General features: G+C 39.7%; 1 pseudogene; it reads left to right on the forward strand.

The window, feature by feature from the left end:
- The first annotated feature begins 5986 nt into the window (after positions 1-5986).
- The window catches only part of LOC149258470 (uncharacterized), a 38742-nt pseudogene continuing 28671 nt past the window's right edge, over positions 5987-16057 (forward strand).

Here is a 16057-nt window from a genome sequence, read left to right on the forward strand (position 1 = left end):
TCCTCAAAACCCTACTTTCTACAATCTACCTACATATCCTAAAATCTAGCTGATTCATTTTTTAATGAGGTTGACTCAGTAAAAGAACTATCCTCATGCTAGCCTATTTCAATTTTTAACTAGGTTGATACAGGAAAAAACTATCCTCGTTGTAGCCTGTTTCATTTTTTAACGAGGTTGGTACAGGAAAAAACTATCCTCGCACCTGATTCATTTTTTAACGAGGTTGACTCAGTAACAGGAACTATCCTCATTACATCCAGTTTCATTTTTTAATGAGGTTGAGACGGGAAAAAACTATCCTCACAACTCCTTGTTTCATTTTTTAATGAGCTTGACACAAAACAAGGAACTATGCTCATGACTTCCAGTTTCATTTTTTAATGAGGTTGAGACTAGAAGAAACTATCCTCACCAACTGATTCATGTTTTTAACGAGGTTGACACAGTAAAATGAACTTTCCTCGCAACTGCCTGTTTCATTTTTTAACGAGGTTGATACAGGAAAAACTATCCTCGCTGACACTGATCATGGCTTCCAACTAGAAGAAAGACATGTCAATGGACATACCTTGATCATGGCTTCCAAGAGGTCTTCATCAGAAGGAAGAATAGTTCTCTGGAAGGAACACATGTCAAGGGACTCAAAAGGGACAAGAACATCGTGTTCAAGAAATCCCATAGAGTTTTCCATGTCAATTACCGGATCTAAATCAACAGTGAGAGGCTCACTTACATCAGTAACTGAAAACATGGGACCAGTTGCCACATAATTAACCCGTGGCAGGGTAGATACCACTCTAGAATCAGGAACATTTAGGGGTGTCATATTATTGGTAGTTGAAACAAGACTAGGGAACGAAAGCTGGTCTACAGTCGCAATACTGCCATTGTGAGGGAAAGACATCACGCGAAAGAGTGTCGATACTACAGCTTTCATTGCATAAACATAGTCTCGCCCAAGGAGTAAATTGAAATCCAAGGGACCTCGAACTACCATGAGATCAACACAGATAGTTTTACCTTCCAAGGTAATAGAAAACTTTGGAAGGATCCCTAAAGGTTCACTAATGGTTCTGTTAAAAGCTTTCAGATTCTGCGTAATAGGCGCAAGCTGAGGGGAACCCAAAGCTTTCCAAATAGTTGAGGATAAAATACTAACAGAAGCACCTTCATCTACCTGAGTACGATGTATGTCCCTACCACCAGCCTTGACAATGATTTGGAAAGGGATGGAGGAAGGAAGACGAGGTTCTGTCAATCTATTCCAATCAAAGGAAAAGACCTCAGTACTTGGAGGGGGTTCTGTAGAAACAGGTGAAATGCCCCCCAGCATAGAAGAATCCGATGTAACAAGAAGAACATCAGCGGTATGAAATTTACTCTCGAAAGGGAGAGTGTGATCGACCGAATGTGAAATTGAATCGGCCACTTGATCAAATAATTGATCATCAACTTGAGTGACATGAGTTTCACTCTCCAATGGAAGAGTGTGATCGACCGTACTTGAATTTAGATCAATCACTCCGTCAGTTGACGGTAGGTTGGGAGAAATTTTACGGTAACCAGTTGGAAATTCTTGCTGTGGAACAGTAAGTTTTTCCAACAATGTTGAGGCTTCATCCATGTGAGGGCAAATGTGAGTTTGATGACTCCCTTTGCATAACTTACATGGAAACCTAACTTTACCCTTTTTCCCAGGAACCTGACTATCACTGGTTGATGGATCAATGGAAAGTTGATGAGATTTTTCTGACCATACTTCCAGGACCTTTGGAATACCAGGACAATTGACAAGGAAGTGGTCACCCTTACAAAGCCTGCAAGGGTATTTTGGTTTACGATGCATGTCGGAATTTTCCTCAACACAACTAACACTTACAGCCATGGTTGGTTGGTTGACTTCTTTCTTATCTTGCTTCTTCTTCTTCTTCTTCTTCTTCCCTTTCTTCTTCTTCTTAACCTCCTGGTTACTAGCATCAAGACTTTTACCAGGCGAAGAGGAAGAAATGGAGGAAGAAAAATTAGGCGAAGAAGGTAAAGGGTCAACAGAAAGTTGGTTATGTTGAGATGGTGAACTCTGTGAAGGTGAAGCATCCGGTTGAGGTGGAACAATTGGAGTACTTTGGGCCAACGAAGTTGAAAATAACCATATCGGTAAACCTATTGTAAATCCAGGTAATGACAAAGTAGCCATATAAGGAGGACCAACATTTCCAAAGTAAGGAAAAGTACTAGGATTCTCGTTAGGAGGGGTTCCTAGGTTGATAAATTCCGGAGCATTTGCCATTATATTCAACTTCAGTGAATTTTATTAACAATTTATAACTAAAATTAACAATTCACAATTCACACCTAACAATTAAAATTCACAAATCACACCTATGGTCTCTAAAAGTAAAAACAAACAAATTAACACGCGCTATCAAATCTAGGAGTCAAACCACACACAAACAGTAGTCTTCCGGACCAAAAGCGCTAGTTGGTGATGAAGCCCAACCTCGCTGGATTCAGTACAGAAATGGCGGGTGGAACAGTTACCCCGACAACCTGCTTAATGAATAGACTGGACCAAGTTCCTCCACTTTAACCGTCTCGAGTGAAGTGAACCCCCCAGAAAATCCAAGTGAGTATAGCCGACGTCTGCTCCAGGTACAGTGGGACCTTCCCTCCACCGTCACCTCGGTAGAATCCTAAAGATAATGGCCACTAAGGTTACCAACCGCAACAAATGCACCTGGGGGAACAGTCTAAACTCCGACAGCACGCAAGGGCAGAGTAGCAAGCTCAATCCCCTTGCCGGCTCCTTGACAATAATCCAAGGTTTACCGACAAGTGACCCCTGGCTCCTCGACAATGGTTAATCTGAGGTTTACCGTTTGTAATACATGCGTGTCTGGCGTCGTTCCCAACGAGGGGGGAATGATCCCCTCACTGGTTCGGACACGAGCTCGTGCTTCTCCTTTAAGAGGAGCTTTCCCAGAGTACAAGTGAAACAGTTGGATTTATCCTACCACAAGATGAGCTACTTGTTTGGTTTTGTTGTCTTGGAGAGTTAATTACTCTCCTACTCCAAGACACTAGCCTAAGCTATGTTGGTGTTTCAGAGTCCTAGAAATCTAAAAATTACTAGATGAATTTTAATTAAGCGCTGTGTTATTAAGGCTGTTATTACTCAAGTGGGTAAATGGATACGAAACCAATGGTGTTATGACCCAACTCAACTGAATGCAATCGAATATGATAATATAATCTTTTCAATTTGATGAATCCTAACTAAAGTAAGGAGAGAGTTTCCATTCAATTCCAACAATGCAAAAAATTGATCACTAAGAGAAAATATAACAAATTCTCTAATGCACTAATTTCATCAAGAAAAACTAATGCAAATCAATTCCAAACCATTTTTATTTTTATATTTTTGTGTAAATTCAAATCAAAGAAAGCTGATCTAAATCTACGATTGATTTTTCAGAATGTAAACTATGCAATTGTAATCTAAGCACAATTCACTTGAAAAGTATGCAAATGTAATCTATGCACATTTTTCATTCATATTCTGAAAATGAGAATTCTAATTATACAAATGTAATCTATGCAAGAGAATTCTCAAACACAAGACGATTCTAATGTAATCTAAGAACTAATCAAGTGCAAGTCGAGAAAATTGGGCGAGAGTTCCAAAGATCAAAAATAAAAACACTCAAAGGCGATTAACACTCATACACAATTTAGCCCCCCCCGGCGAATGAGGGGGAAATTTTTTTGCAAAAACAGAAGCAAAAAGATGCAAAATTGTGAAAGGACTAAGACAAACCTCCAAGTAATGACCAAAGGAAATCAAATTAATAATTTCTCAAAAAAGAGACTCAAAACACCCAATTGATGAAAGCTTAGAGCAGGAATGCTAATGAAACAAGCTTAGGTGAAGATTTTTGGCAAGGGACTAATGAATCTGGGCAGAAAAAACTAAGAAAAAACAAAATCTAAGAGCAAAAAGTGTAAAAAATGGAATTTTCTCAAATTTTGGCAGGGGACGCAGGCAACCCGTTAGCACAGGTGCGGGCCCGCTCTGTGCACACAGCAAAAGTGCGTCCAGGGACGCACTGTGCAACACTCAGAGGGTGCGTCCTGCGACCCCAGAGATAAACATATTTTTGACAAGACTTTCTCTCTTTTTTGAGTTTGAGATGGATAGCAGAGGCATAAGACTTGCCTAAGAGGGTAGCATGACTGTTGATTTGAGCCATACTAACTGTAAGTGGTCATGGTGACATTTTTTAGTGTAACAAGTAGAAGTGGAGGAGGTTGAAACCCAGGGTGCTGACCCTATCACTCGGTTTCCTGAGTATGTCCCTCCGTGCAAGGGAAAGACCAAGGTACCGAAATACATCGATGAAAGCAAGGTCCCCTTGCAAACCCCTATGCTACTGGATGAAATTGTTTTTGAAGGTTCATGCATGGGGAAGGTTCCTCTGCTGAAACTTGAAGACTGGGACTTGCCGACCACGAGAAGTTCCCACACCTGGTGATCGAGTAGCTGATGCGTCACATCATTAATACAACCACTGGAATGACCACATTGGAGTCACAGAGGTGTCTTAGAGGTGTAGACAAGGTAGGGTTTCTCAACCTACTTTGGGTTCCGCACTACAACCGCACCTTGGTTACAGTATTGGTCATCAAGTAGTTGCTATGCTTGGTGCACGATGGGTGTCTGTGGCTATAGGTGCTAATACCCATCACTAATAGATTGATCCGCAGGATCACACGATTTCCTTACACAAGAGAAAATCTTGCCATGATATTTGGCAGAAAAGGTGGTGAGCAGTCCCTTGTGGAGGCCATGAAAGAGAAGTTTAAGTTGCAAAAGACGCTGCATGGATATACCATCTATGACCCTACTGTAAAGGTGGCTACGAAGATTTTAGTAGGGAAGGCGATGAGGAAGTGTCGTGCCGATGAGGTGCTGGCACCTGTCATCACGCTAGCAGCCTAGTGTGCCGAAGGAGTCCAATTCAACTAGTTGGACTATCTTCACGGAGAGTTCCTAGAAAACTGCTGCGAAGCATAAGATCTCAGCAAGATGTTCCACTACACGTGGCTCTTGTTTTCGATTGTGCTGGTAGCATGGGAGATGCTAGAGAACAGCCAATTCCCATTTCTCGTGCTAGACCTACCAAAAGCATTGAAGTACGCTTCGCTATAGGTGACCAAGAACACGTAGCACATCAAGGACAAAAAAATCTTCTGGATCTTGATGGAGATGAACATCTGCATGGCCATCAACTGCAAATCACGGTTGTCACCTACAGTGTACACCAACCTGCAGGGTTACGCAGAGTTTAAAGCAGAATTTCACCATGCGCCCATTAGGGCATGGAAGGACCTTGCGCAGAAATGGTATGACTTGCCTTACTTGGCAATAGATGACGCCATTGATGTAGTAATTGATTGATGGCCAAGAGAGTGGCGCTCTATAGTAGACTTGGTGGTAGAAGGAAGCAAGTCTGCCACACAGAGAAAGAAGGAGGAGGCCAAGCTAAAGATGAGGTAGCTGGCTGAGAAGAGAAAGAAGGAGGTCGTTGACAAGGCCCAGGTGGAGTGTGATGCCGCTTAGCAAATAGAGAAGAAAACAGGTAGAACAAAGTGGGGCTCTGAAAAAGGCACGAGGTCGCCTTCACCTGAGATAGAGGAGGAGACAGACGAGTAGAAAAAATAGCACATTGTGAGCCCTCAGGTGATGTCTTCTCGCATCAAGCATCCAAGGGAGAAGGAGAAAGGAGGGTCCAGGAAGAAATCAAATGCTACTAAGACATTACTGGACCCTATGACAGTAACAAAGGGTGATCTGCTCGACATCGATGACACAGTCTTGGATGTCACTGCGGAGGCCCTATGATAGTTTGAGTAGCAACAACAAATAATCTTGGGGGCCATCCAGATAGGTTTGTAGGAGCTACAGACCCACGTGTCACAAGCTGGCATGGTGTCTACCAACCTTGCTATTGGCACTTTAGACGCTGTCAAGATGTTGTGCGCGAAGGCCTCCAGCACGATAGTGCTTCCTGATGGAACACTGACCATGGAAAATGAAGCTAATAGGCCCACTGTCAGTGCCCTAAAGGGAGTAGGTTTGAATCAGGTAGTGCTCCCTAGTGAAGCGCTCCACCTCTTGTAGGGTGGAGTGATTGCAGAGTTGACAACCCGTAAGCACCGCGCCCTCTAGGTGATTAGTGAGCAACAGATTAACAATGAGTAGATGGCAATACAACGAGACTTCGCCATTACCGCTGTGACCAAGGTGACCAACCAGAACAAGGTCATTATGCAAGTCATCGAGGAGGCATGCCGAATGGTCCCAAAGTTGGCCATTCCTTAGGAGGAACCAGTCGAGGTGCGTGTCTGCAAGATGGCTTCAGGGGTGCACAACACTCATACAAAAATGGCAAAGGTTGAGTTGGAATTGAACCTGCATATCATAGAGTTACAGTTGAAGGCCCACTGTTCAACTCTATAAGAAGTAAATGACTAGTAGGCGACCACTATCACAGAAGCAGTAGTGGTAGTTGAAAGTGCAGTAGGAGACTACATACACCTTTTTGAGCAGTCGTTTGAGGTGCTGACAAGCTTGCCAGAGGACCCCAATGTACAGTGACTGGAAACAAAAGTTCTCGAGCTACAATAGCGCTATGATGAGGTCAAAGTCACAATGCAAGCCATCGTGCTCACACAAAGACTAGCAAAGCTGCAGGAGGCCAAGCAGCTGAAGGAACAGGTGGACGCAGCGCTGCACAAGGAAGTAGTGCTAAAGGCATGACTGAAGCCCTGGATGGATGAGGCTTACACGATGACATAATCCATTAAAGGAAAGCTTGTGACTCTACAAACAACTTAGAAAAAGATTCAGGCCGATAGCTCAGGAGCAGTGACCGAGCAGATGGTTGAAGACGCGAAGCAGGCGGTCGCACAATGCACCGTTGAGGTTGCGGTCGTACGAGTTGAGCTGGAAGGTCTTTGCACTAAGATCTCTGCACCTTTTGATTGACTCGAGGGCGAGTCAAGATGTTTGTGTTGGGGGCCTATTGGGAACGGGATCCCCCAAGGACATTTTTGGGGTTAAAAGCCCATGTTTTGGGTCAAATTTTGTAATAAAGTTGTAAAGTCTCCACATTTGGTGGTTGCAGAGCACGAAGGTGTCATGAGTCATAAAGGGTTGTCCTCCCTTATTTCGTAAAGTAAAGTCAACTGTAAAGATCTACCCATGGTCCACAGACCATGGGATTGTATAAAAAGAGCTAAGTAAGTAAGCTCTAGTAGCCTTAACGAGTCATGAATTGTAGTAAGAAGTCTTGAGTGATAAGGAGAGAAGTCTAAGTTTCAGGTCGTAGCATAGGAAGGCTCTGCAATTGAGTGTGAAGAGGCCTAGGGTAGAAGTGTGTAGCCGAGTGAATGGACCCCTGCACCTGTGTGCGCAGGGTGGATGGAGTCTGTAATTGTTCGAAGATATCAATAAAGAGAAGTATTCTACAAATTCTGTGTCTTTGTTTCCTGTTAATGCATCTTGTCATATTTTGTATGAATTTCATTTATAATACTTATGTTATGCGCGAATGTATGTAATTATGTTTGATAATTGAACACAAATAAGGATATTTGTTTACGCAGTGCTAAATGTGATTATCTAACAAGATAAGTAAGATTCTTAAGATATCTTAGGAATCTATGCAATACGCTGCCTTAGCAGCGCGAAAGTATCTAAACCGAAGGTTAGGGCTGCGCGAAGCTCAGTAGTATGCTTTCACAGAGGTTTCAAAGGGAGAAATAAGGGGCTAGGTAGATAGAGCCCTAGAACTTAATGACCTACACAAAAGCAAGAATAGAAGGAATAAACCGACATCATGACCATCTCAGGGTTCGAAAACTTGGTTCCATCACCCCCCCATAGTGCTTCAGGCGAGACTTCGTTCCGTGCTCCACGGGATGATGGTGAAAGGGTCAATAGTGTAGGGATTTGTTTGGCTAACTAACGCTAAACCTAGGTTAGGCCCCACCAAGCCAACAAAAGCCATGGTATTCAATTCTGCCTTAGCCTTGGTAAACTGAAGCGTTGTCTAAGTATTTCTCCTAGACTGCCAAGGTGTTAGAGCTTGTTAATCAATTAGATCTTCCTCTTTATTCTCTTTTGATAGAAATTCATCATCTACTAGATATGATCTCAGGCTTTTAACACCGATGATATCCTCATTCACAATAAGCTCTAGATTTTCACCATATTTTTAAATCATATCCCTTTTGAGCTTAAATTGATGACAACGATGCACGTTTGTTTCATGAGCTTTTGAGCATACTTAAAGACTAAGGGGTTGTACAATGGTAACATAGGTTCAATGTGGAAACAATAACTAGGGCAATGGATAACAGGTTCCCCATACATGATACAACCTCCATACTGATTCACTGAACCAAGAACTAGATCAAAAATTCCCTCAACAGCAAGCCTTATATTCACTTGATCAACTTCACTTAACACCACATCATTGGATATTTCTCTACCATTAAGAAGCTTTGAAAACACACCAAATATAATTTTTTTCGTTTGTCATAAATGGGCATCCTTTTTTAGGAAAGTAAATTTTGACAAGATTTTTAATACCATATATTTTCAAAAAACATTATTTACCCCTTTCTTCCCATTCTGTCCTTGGAATATTACTAGCATTACTATTCAGGTGCCACCAAACTTGCAAAATTTTAGTCTTGTACTGGAACTTTCTTGAAGATATTTGATATTTCAGTTGTTCTAGAATGAGCTACAATAGTCACCAAGAAATTTCTAGAGGATAAAGATAAAGAAATAAGAAATTGAAATTTGGTCCTAGTAATACCCCCTACTATTCCTTGCCCAAATTAAGGTTAGCAGGAGTTAGTTACTATGATGTTCTAACTCCCATAGTCACAACATGGAAATGGGTTCTACATGTTTCTCTCTTTTTCAAATTCCTTAAGATTTCAATTGGATGACTTCATCGTGTTCATCTCATCAATATGATCTGGAAGATATAAATTTTGTCTCGATCCAACCTTGAAATTTCAAGTTATGGCCATTTAAAGTTTAGTGCCACATCATCACTATATCACTTGGAATTGGTATATTGTTTTTCAACCCATTCACGATGGTATCTCCTTAACCTCCCACAACCTACATGGTTCCATCAAAAAACACAAGACACACTTAAAGGTTATTAGTGCAGGTCGGGTCCCTCCTATATTACGTCATCTCGGAACTAATTTCTCTTTGAAAATATCCCTTGCCAAGGCCCTTTTCTGCTGAGGAGTTTCCTATGATACCAATTCTCACCGAAAACTATATCACCAAGAATCCTCCTCCTCCAAGTTGGCTCCTATCATGTTTCTTTCAAGATACGTTCTTGCCAAGAACCATTATTAGAGAGAACTCCTCCCTCTACCAAGCCATTTCTTGTGAGAGCCTTTCCTCCAAGATCTTGAATGTGTGAAAAATTCCAAGCACAACATTTGATGAGGATTTCTTCATCTTGGGATATGATCTCAGAGTTATTCTCACCAAGATTTCAATCAACAATAAAGTCACAATGCAGGAAATTAATGATGCCAAGGGTTATAGTCATAGGATTTTCACTTGTTTGCACATTATTAGCCATGTGTGGAAAAACTCAACTATGGTTAGCTACGATGGTTCTATAACATTTTAGAATTGCACTACAACTCGACGATCACCATTAAGGTTTTATAAGGCATGCACTAGTGCTATCCCTCCTGAGATTACAACAGGGTTACCCTTTCTTGCTTCTCGATAGCTAGAATGTATGATGCAGTATAGGGGCTTGTCCATTCAACTTCTTAAAGGTTTGTGGTCCTTTAATTCTTGACGATTTACAAGAAAACTTGTTGGTATAATTCTAGAGATGTACACGTCACTTTTGAGGGAAAAATAAGTGTATCATAAACTTATAAAAACAACTAAAAACCATATAGTACCCGAGAATACTATAAGGAAATCATAATTCCACAGATAAATAGGAAGTCTCCTTCCAAGTCCAAAGTGCAGGAATAAACCATACAATGCCCATAGTCCTGTAGGGAATCAACATTTCATAAACATTTCACACGCAAGAAGGAAAACTCATTTCAGATTTGATTTTCAAGCATAAAGCACACACTGGAGCCTTTAAGTTAGCATCTTTATAGGCCTCTGGCCAACACAACATTTATGGAATTGATAAATCTGAGGATTAGTACTCATCAACTGTTAGCATGAAATTATCACATTTTCAAGTAACAAAGGAAATATGGTAATCACAAACAAAAGGATAACCGTAATCACATGAAAACAAGTGTTTCTTCAAGAAACTCTGCATATAGTATTAGTAATCCTTGTTTGTGGTTTATTCCCAAATTCGTATTATAGATACAACATTCAACTAGTCCAAATCACATGTATAAGACATTTAGACAAAATAAAACATATTTATATACATATCTTGCACAACAAAACAATTTTCCAATTGAGAGTGGTAGTCTAACTCTCCACGCAAGCACATATAAGCTACTACCATGGTCACTTGTAGCTATCGCTCCCAAGACAAATTCTAAAGCTTCAGGTGGAGTGATTTTAGAGGATTTTTGACCAACTAGAAAACTTGAAACATGATACCACCAAGCTACACTTCATTCATGGGATATCCTCTTTATCATTCCCATTTATCAAGCATATTCATATTCATGCTAACATATCACAATATAGGGAACTCTATCTCACTTTTAGGAGAAGAAAGTCCACTATAAGGAAGGTTATTTAGTTATTAAGCTATCTATGGGTAAATAAATCACTTTTCTAGTTGGCTTCTCAATGATTCAAGCACCATAGCTTCAAGTCCTAGTGATTTATCATCCCTCACAAAGAGTGATTCTTCCTAGTCCAATATGTTCATCAACTCACAAGGTTCCAATGGTTTATTTATACTTATAAGCAAGCCACATTTTCTAAGGTAAATCACCCAACAATCCTTGCTTAGAGGCTTCCTGTTATGAAACCAGCTCAATAAAAGATAGAAAAGATAGATCAACGCCTTAGAATTTAGCCTCTACGAGGGGGCAACCTCCTTTACATTACATAAATGAACAATTCTTAGATGATTCAAATGACAAAACCTCCTTTCTATATATAGGAGTTTAAGGAGTCACAATATAATCCAGCCCACCTAACAATAATAATATAAAGCCACAAAAATAACAATAGAGGGATTCCATGGGGCACAGTAATAACAATATGGGGGCAATAGGGGCACAACAATATTAATAAGGGGTATAAATACAATGGTAATGGGGTAATCACTAGTATTATGGGGACCCAACATGCCCCTCTGCTTCAAAAAAGTGTTGTCCTCAATGCTTGAGTAGTTCTGGATAATTCTGCATAAAATTCTCATTCTCCCATGTGGAATCTTTAGCGGATAAGTTCTTCCACTTGATAAGATACCCTAAAATTGATCGATTTCGTAGCTGTCGAGTTCTTGTTTCTGTTACTGCTTCCAGTTCCAATATAATTTTTCCTTCCTCGTCAAGTTCTGGCAATATTGTTTGAACTGGGAGCTTGTCGCCTATAACCTTGTTTAAACATGGAACATGGAAAACTGGGTGCAATCGAGAAGCTACAGGAAGCTCCAATTTGTATGCCATAGTACCAATCTTTTGCAACACCTTGTACGGACCATAATACTTTGGTGATAATTTATTATCCTTCTTAGCTTGCTTGAGGGACATTTGCTTATATGGTTGTAGCCGTAGGAATACCCAATCACCTACATCAAAACTTCTTTCATTGCGATGTTGATCTGCCTATTGTTTCATTCTATTCTGTGCCAACACGAGGTTATCCTTTAAGAGCTGGAGGACTTGTTGTTGATGTTCGATGTGATGTTCCACTGCCTAAACCTTAGAATTTTCTCTTAAATATGATGTGATGGATGGTGGTTGATACCCATAAAGTGCCATAAATGGGATCATTTTTGTTGCTGTATGGAAGGAAGTGTTATACCACCATTCAGCCAGAGGCAACCATTTGACCCATTGTGTCTGTTTATTAGATACAAAGCAATGAAGATATCCTTCCAAAAATTTGTTTACTATCTTAGTTTGCCCATCAGATTGAGGATGATAAGATGAGCTATGAGCTAACTGAGTACCAAGACAAGAAAATAATTTTATCCAAAAATTTCCATTGAAAATGGGATCTCTATCACTTACAATAATCTTTGGGTTTCCATGTAGCTTTTGAATTGTTTCCATAAATGCAGTAGAAACTGTACTGGCTTTAAATGGATGTGATAATGCAAAAAAGTGTGCATACTTGGTAGGTCTGTCAACTACCACCATGATGACACTCTTTCCCTCAGACTGGGTAAACCTGTGATAAAATCCATTGAAACCTGTGATAAAATCCATTGAAACCTCCTCCCAACGTTGGCTTGGAATGGATAAAGGTTGTAATAGACTCGGTGTCTTAATTATTTCAACTTTATTTTGTTGGCAAACCAAACATTTCACCACAAACTTTTGAATATCTGATTTAAGGCTATCCCAAAAAAATTCCTTCTTAACCCTGTGGTAAGTTTTTAAAAATCCTGAGTGCCCTCCTAAAGGAGAAGTGTGCAATTCCATAAGAATCTTTTGTTTTAGCTAGGAATTCTTACAGAGGTATAAGCGATCTTTGTACCATAACGAATCATTTTTCCAACTAAATGTATCAGACGTATTGGAATCTTGTTGTAACTTTAGAATAAGTGCCCACACTTTTTCATCATTCTTCCACTCCTCCCTTGCTTCATTTATCCAATCTGGTTGGATAATAGAAATGGCACACAACAATGCTTCCACATCCTCATCCTTTCTTGAGAGTGCGTCTGCCACCACATTTTGCTTCCCTTTTTTGTAGATGATTTCAAAGTCATAACCCAACATCTTTGTGACCCACTTTTGTTGCTCTTCAGAGGTTAATCTTTGTTCTAGAAAGTATTTAAGGCTATCATGATCCGTTTTTACCTTGAAGTGTCTTCCCATTAGGTAGGGTCGCCATTTCTTAAGTGCATGGAGTATTGCCAACATTTCCTTCTCATAAATATCTTTGCTTAAAAACTTTCCCTTGATTGGACGACTTTCAAAAGCAATGGGTCTTTCATCTTGCATTAGAACAGCACCAATTCCATTTCCTGAAGCATCACATTCCACAATAAAGGTTTTTGTGAAGTCCGGTGTAGCTAAGACCGGTGCTTGGCACATTGCCTCTTTAAGATGTTCAAAGGCCTTTGTTGCTTCCAGAGTCCATGAAAATGCATCTTTCTTCAATAATGTTGTTATAGGTGCTGCTATTCTCCCATAATTCTTAACAAACTTGTGATAATACCCTGTCAACCTGAGAAATCCTCGCAGATGCTTTATGGATGTGGGGATTTTCCATTCCTTAATGGCTTTAATTTTGCTAGGGTCTACCTTAACTCCTTCATGAGATATAATATGACCCAGATATTCCACCTCCTGGACTCCGAAGAAACATTTGGATCTTTTTGCATATAATTGTTTCTCCTCCAATAGTTGTAGCACCCTGTCAACATGTTCAACATGATCCTTCCAAGACTTGCTGTAGATTAGTATAACATCAAAAAATACTAACACAAATTTTCTAAGGAATGGTTTGAAAATTGACTTCATCAAACTTTGAAATGTTGAAGGTGCATTGGTAAGGCCAAAAGGCATGACCAAAAATTCATAATGACCCTCATGAGTTCTAAATGTTGTTTTCAGAATGTCTTCAATCTTCATTCTGATTTGATGATATCTTGAACGAAGATCCAACTTGGTGAAGTAAATTGATCCATGCAATTCATCCAGTAATTCATCAATGACAGGAATGGGGAACTTATCTTTAATAGTGAGCTTGTTGAGCTCCCTATAATCAGGACACATGCGCCATGATCCATCCTTCTTGTGCACCAATACTACTAGAGCAGAGAAAGAACTTTGACTCGGTTGAATTATACCAGCCTCTAGCATTTCTGCAACCATACGTTCAATTTCACTCTTTTGGACATAGGGATATATGTACGGCCTGATGTTTGGAGGAACACTTCCTGGAATCAGATGAATAGCATGATCATGATCATGCATAGGTGGGAGACCTTTGGGAGTCTCAAATACCTTGGAATGATTGTCCAGGACTTTTTGGAGATATGGAGAAATAGATGATTCTGATGTGGAAACATCTAGCGAACATAATTGTGCAATTACACCTCTTTGCTCCTTTTTTAGAAGCTTTGTCATACCATTAGAGCTGATTATCTTTCATGGTTTCCCTGCAATACCCCTTAATTCAACTTCCTTTCCTTCCATAGAAAATTTGATGAAAAGTTCTTGAAAATTAAAAGCTATTGTACCCAAGGATTGTAGCCATTGGACTCCTAGTACAACATCAACACCTCCCATTGGAATGGAAAGAATTGGGCTATTCAATACATATTCTCCCATGGATAGCTTGATATTATGGCACTTTCCAGAGCAATTTATTGTTCCTCCGTTTGCAATCATCACTTGACACTCTGGTGCTGGATATAGGAAGCAATTCAATTCTTTTGCTACCCTACAATGAATAAAATTGTGGGTGCTTCCTGAATCAATCAACACTATTACCTTTTTCTTCTTGATTTGTCCTTCTACCTTGATGGTTTGAGGAGTGGTAATTCCCGCCAATGCATTACAAGATATGGTCGGATTTATTTGTTCTTCATCTAGGCTTTGTTCCTGGAGTATATCCTCTTCTTTTGACCTTTCTTACTCCTTTTCTTCTTCCTCTTCACAATCTATGTAGAATAATTTCTTCTCAGCACACTTATGACCTTTAGTGTATTTTCTATCACAACTGTTACAAAGCCCTTTTGCTCTTTTTTCTTCCAATTGTTGTGGTGTCAACCTTATAGGTTGTGGAAGACTAGGGGCAACAACACTTCCGTCTTTATAGTTGTGAGTGGTATGCTTCCTGGTTGCCATAATTTTGCTTTCCATTTTTTTTGCTAACCTGAATGCCTTCTCTAATGAATCAGGTTCCCAAAGGCAAACATTATGTTGGATATTATCCTTTAAAGACCCTATGAACACATCAATCCTATGCTCCTCTGGAATATATTTTACCCTTATGTTCAATTTTTGGAACTCCTCAATGTGCTCCATTATTGAACCCTTTTTTTTGAGACTTATCAATTGGCTAAAAAAAGTGTTGCTTTTTGTATCCTCATAACGTGCTATCAATTCTTCCATAAAAATTGCCCAAGTGATAAATTGTTTATGAGAGCAAAGCCATTGATACCATACAAACTGATTTGGTTCCAAATATAAAGTTGCCATACGTACCTTTTGTTTGTTTTGCACATTATTGAGATCGAAGAATTGTTCCATCTGTAATATCCATGTTGCGAGATCCTTGCCATCAAACTTCCTCATATCGATTTTTAGAATATGGTGGGTCTTTGATCCAACATTAGAGTCTATGGAATCATGATTAACATTTCTTTTGTTCTCATCATGAGTTTCCTTTACTACCCTTTCACCATTAGTGACCCTTTCTTGTAGCAACTTCTTCAATTATTCCATGTTTGTGTTCAAATCTATCTTCAAATCATCCATCTTAGCTTCTACGACTTTCTTTAAACCATCCATATTAGCTTCTACATCTTTCTTTAAACCATCCATCTTAGATTCTGTTCCTTTTTGTGCAAGTGACACTTGTTGCACTTGGTCTCGTAATTTTGCTATATCATGTTGCATTTCTTCCTCTTCTTCATAAGTCATACTAGAGCTTTCAGGTTGCTTACTAGGTGTTTTCATTTTCTTTCCTCGGGGAATCAATTATCGATAATAATGCTTTACTATTCCCTTTGAATTCCTTCAAACCAAGCTTACGCAAAAATAAAAAAATAAAACTATACACCTTTTTTCACTTTGTAGAAGCCTGATATTGAATCCGATG

Source organism: Pinus tabuliformis, chromosome 6 (assembly GCF_031772625.1).
Source record: "Pinus tabuliformis cultivar Carrire ecotype Pingquan chromosome 6, CPIR1, whole genome shotgun sequence".
NCBI lineage: Eukaryota > Viridiplantae > Streptophyta > Pinopsida > Pinales > Pinaceae > Pinus > Pinus tabuliformis.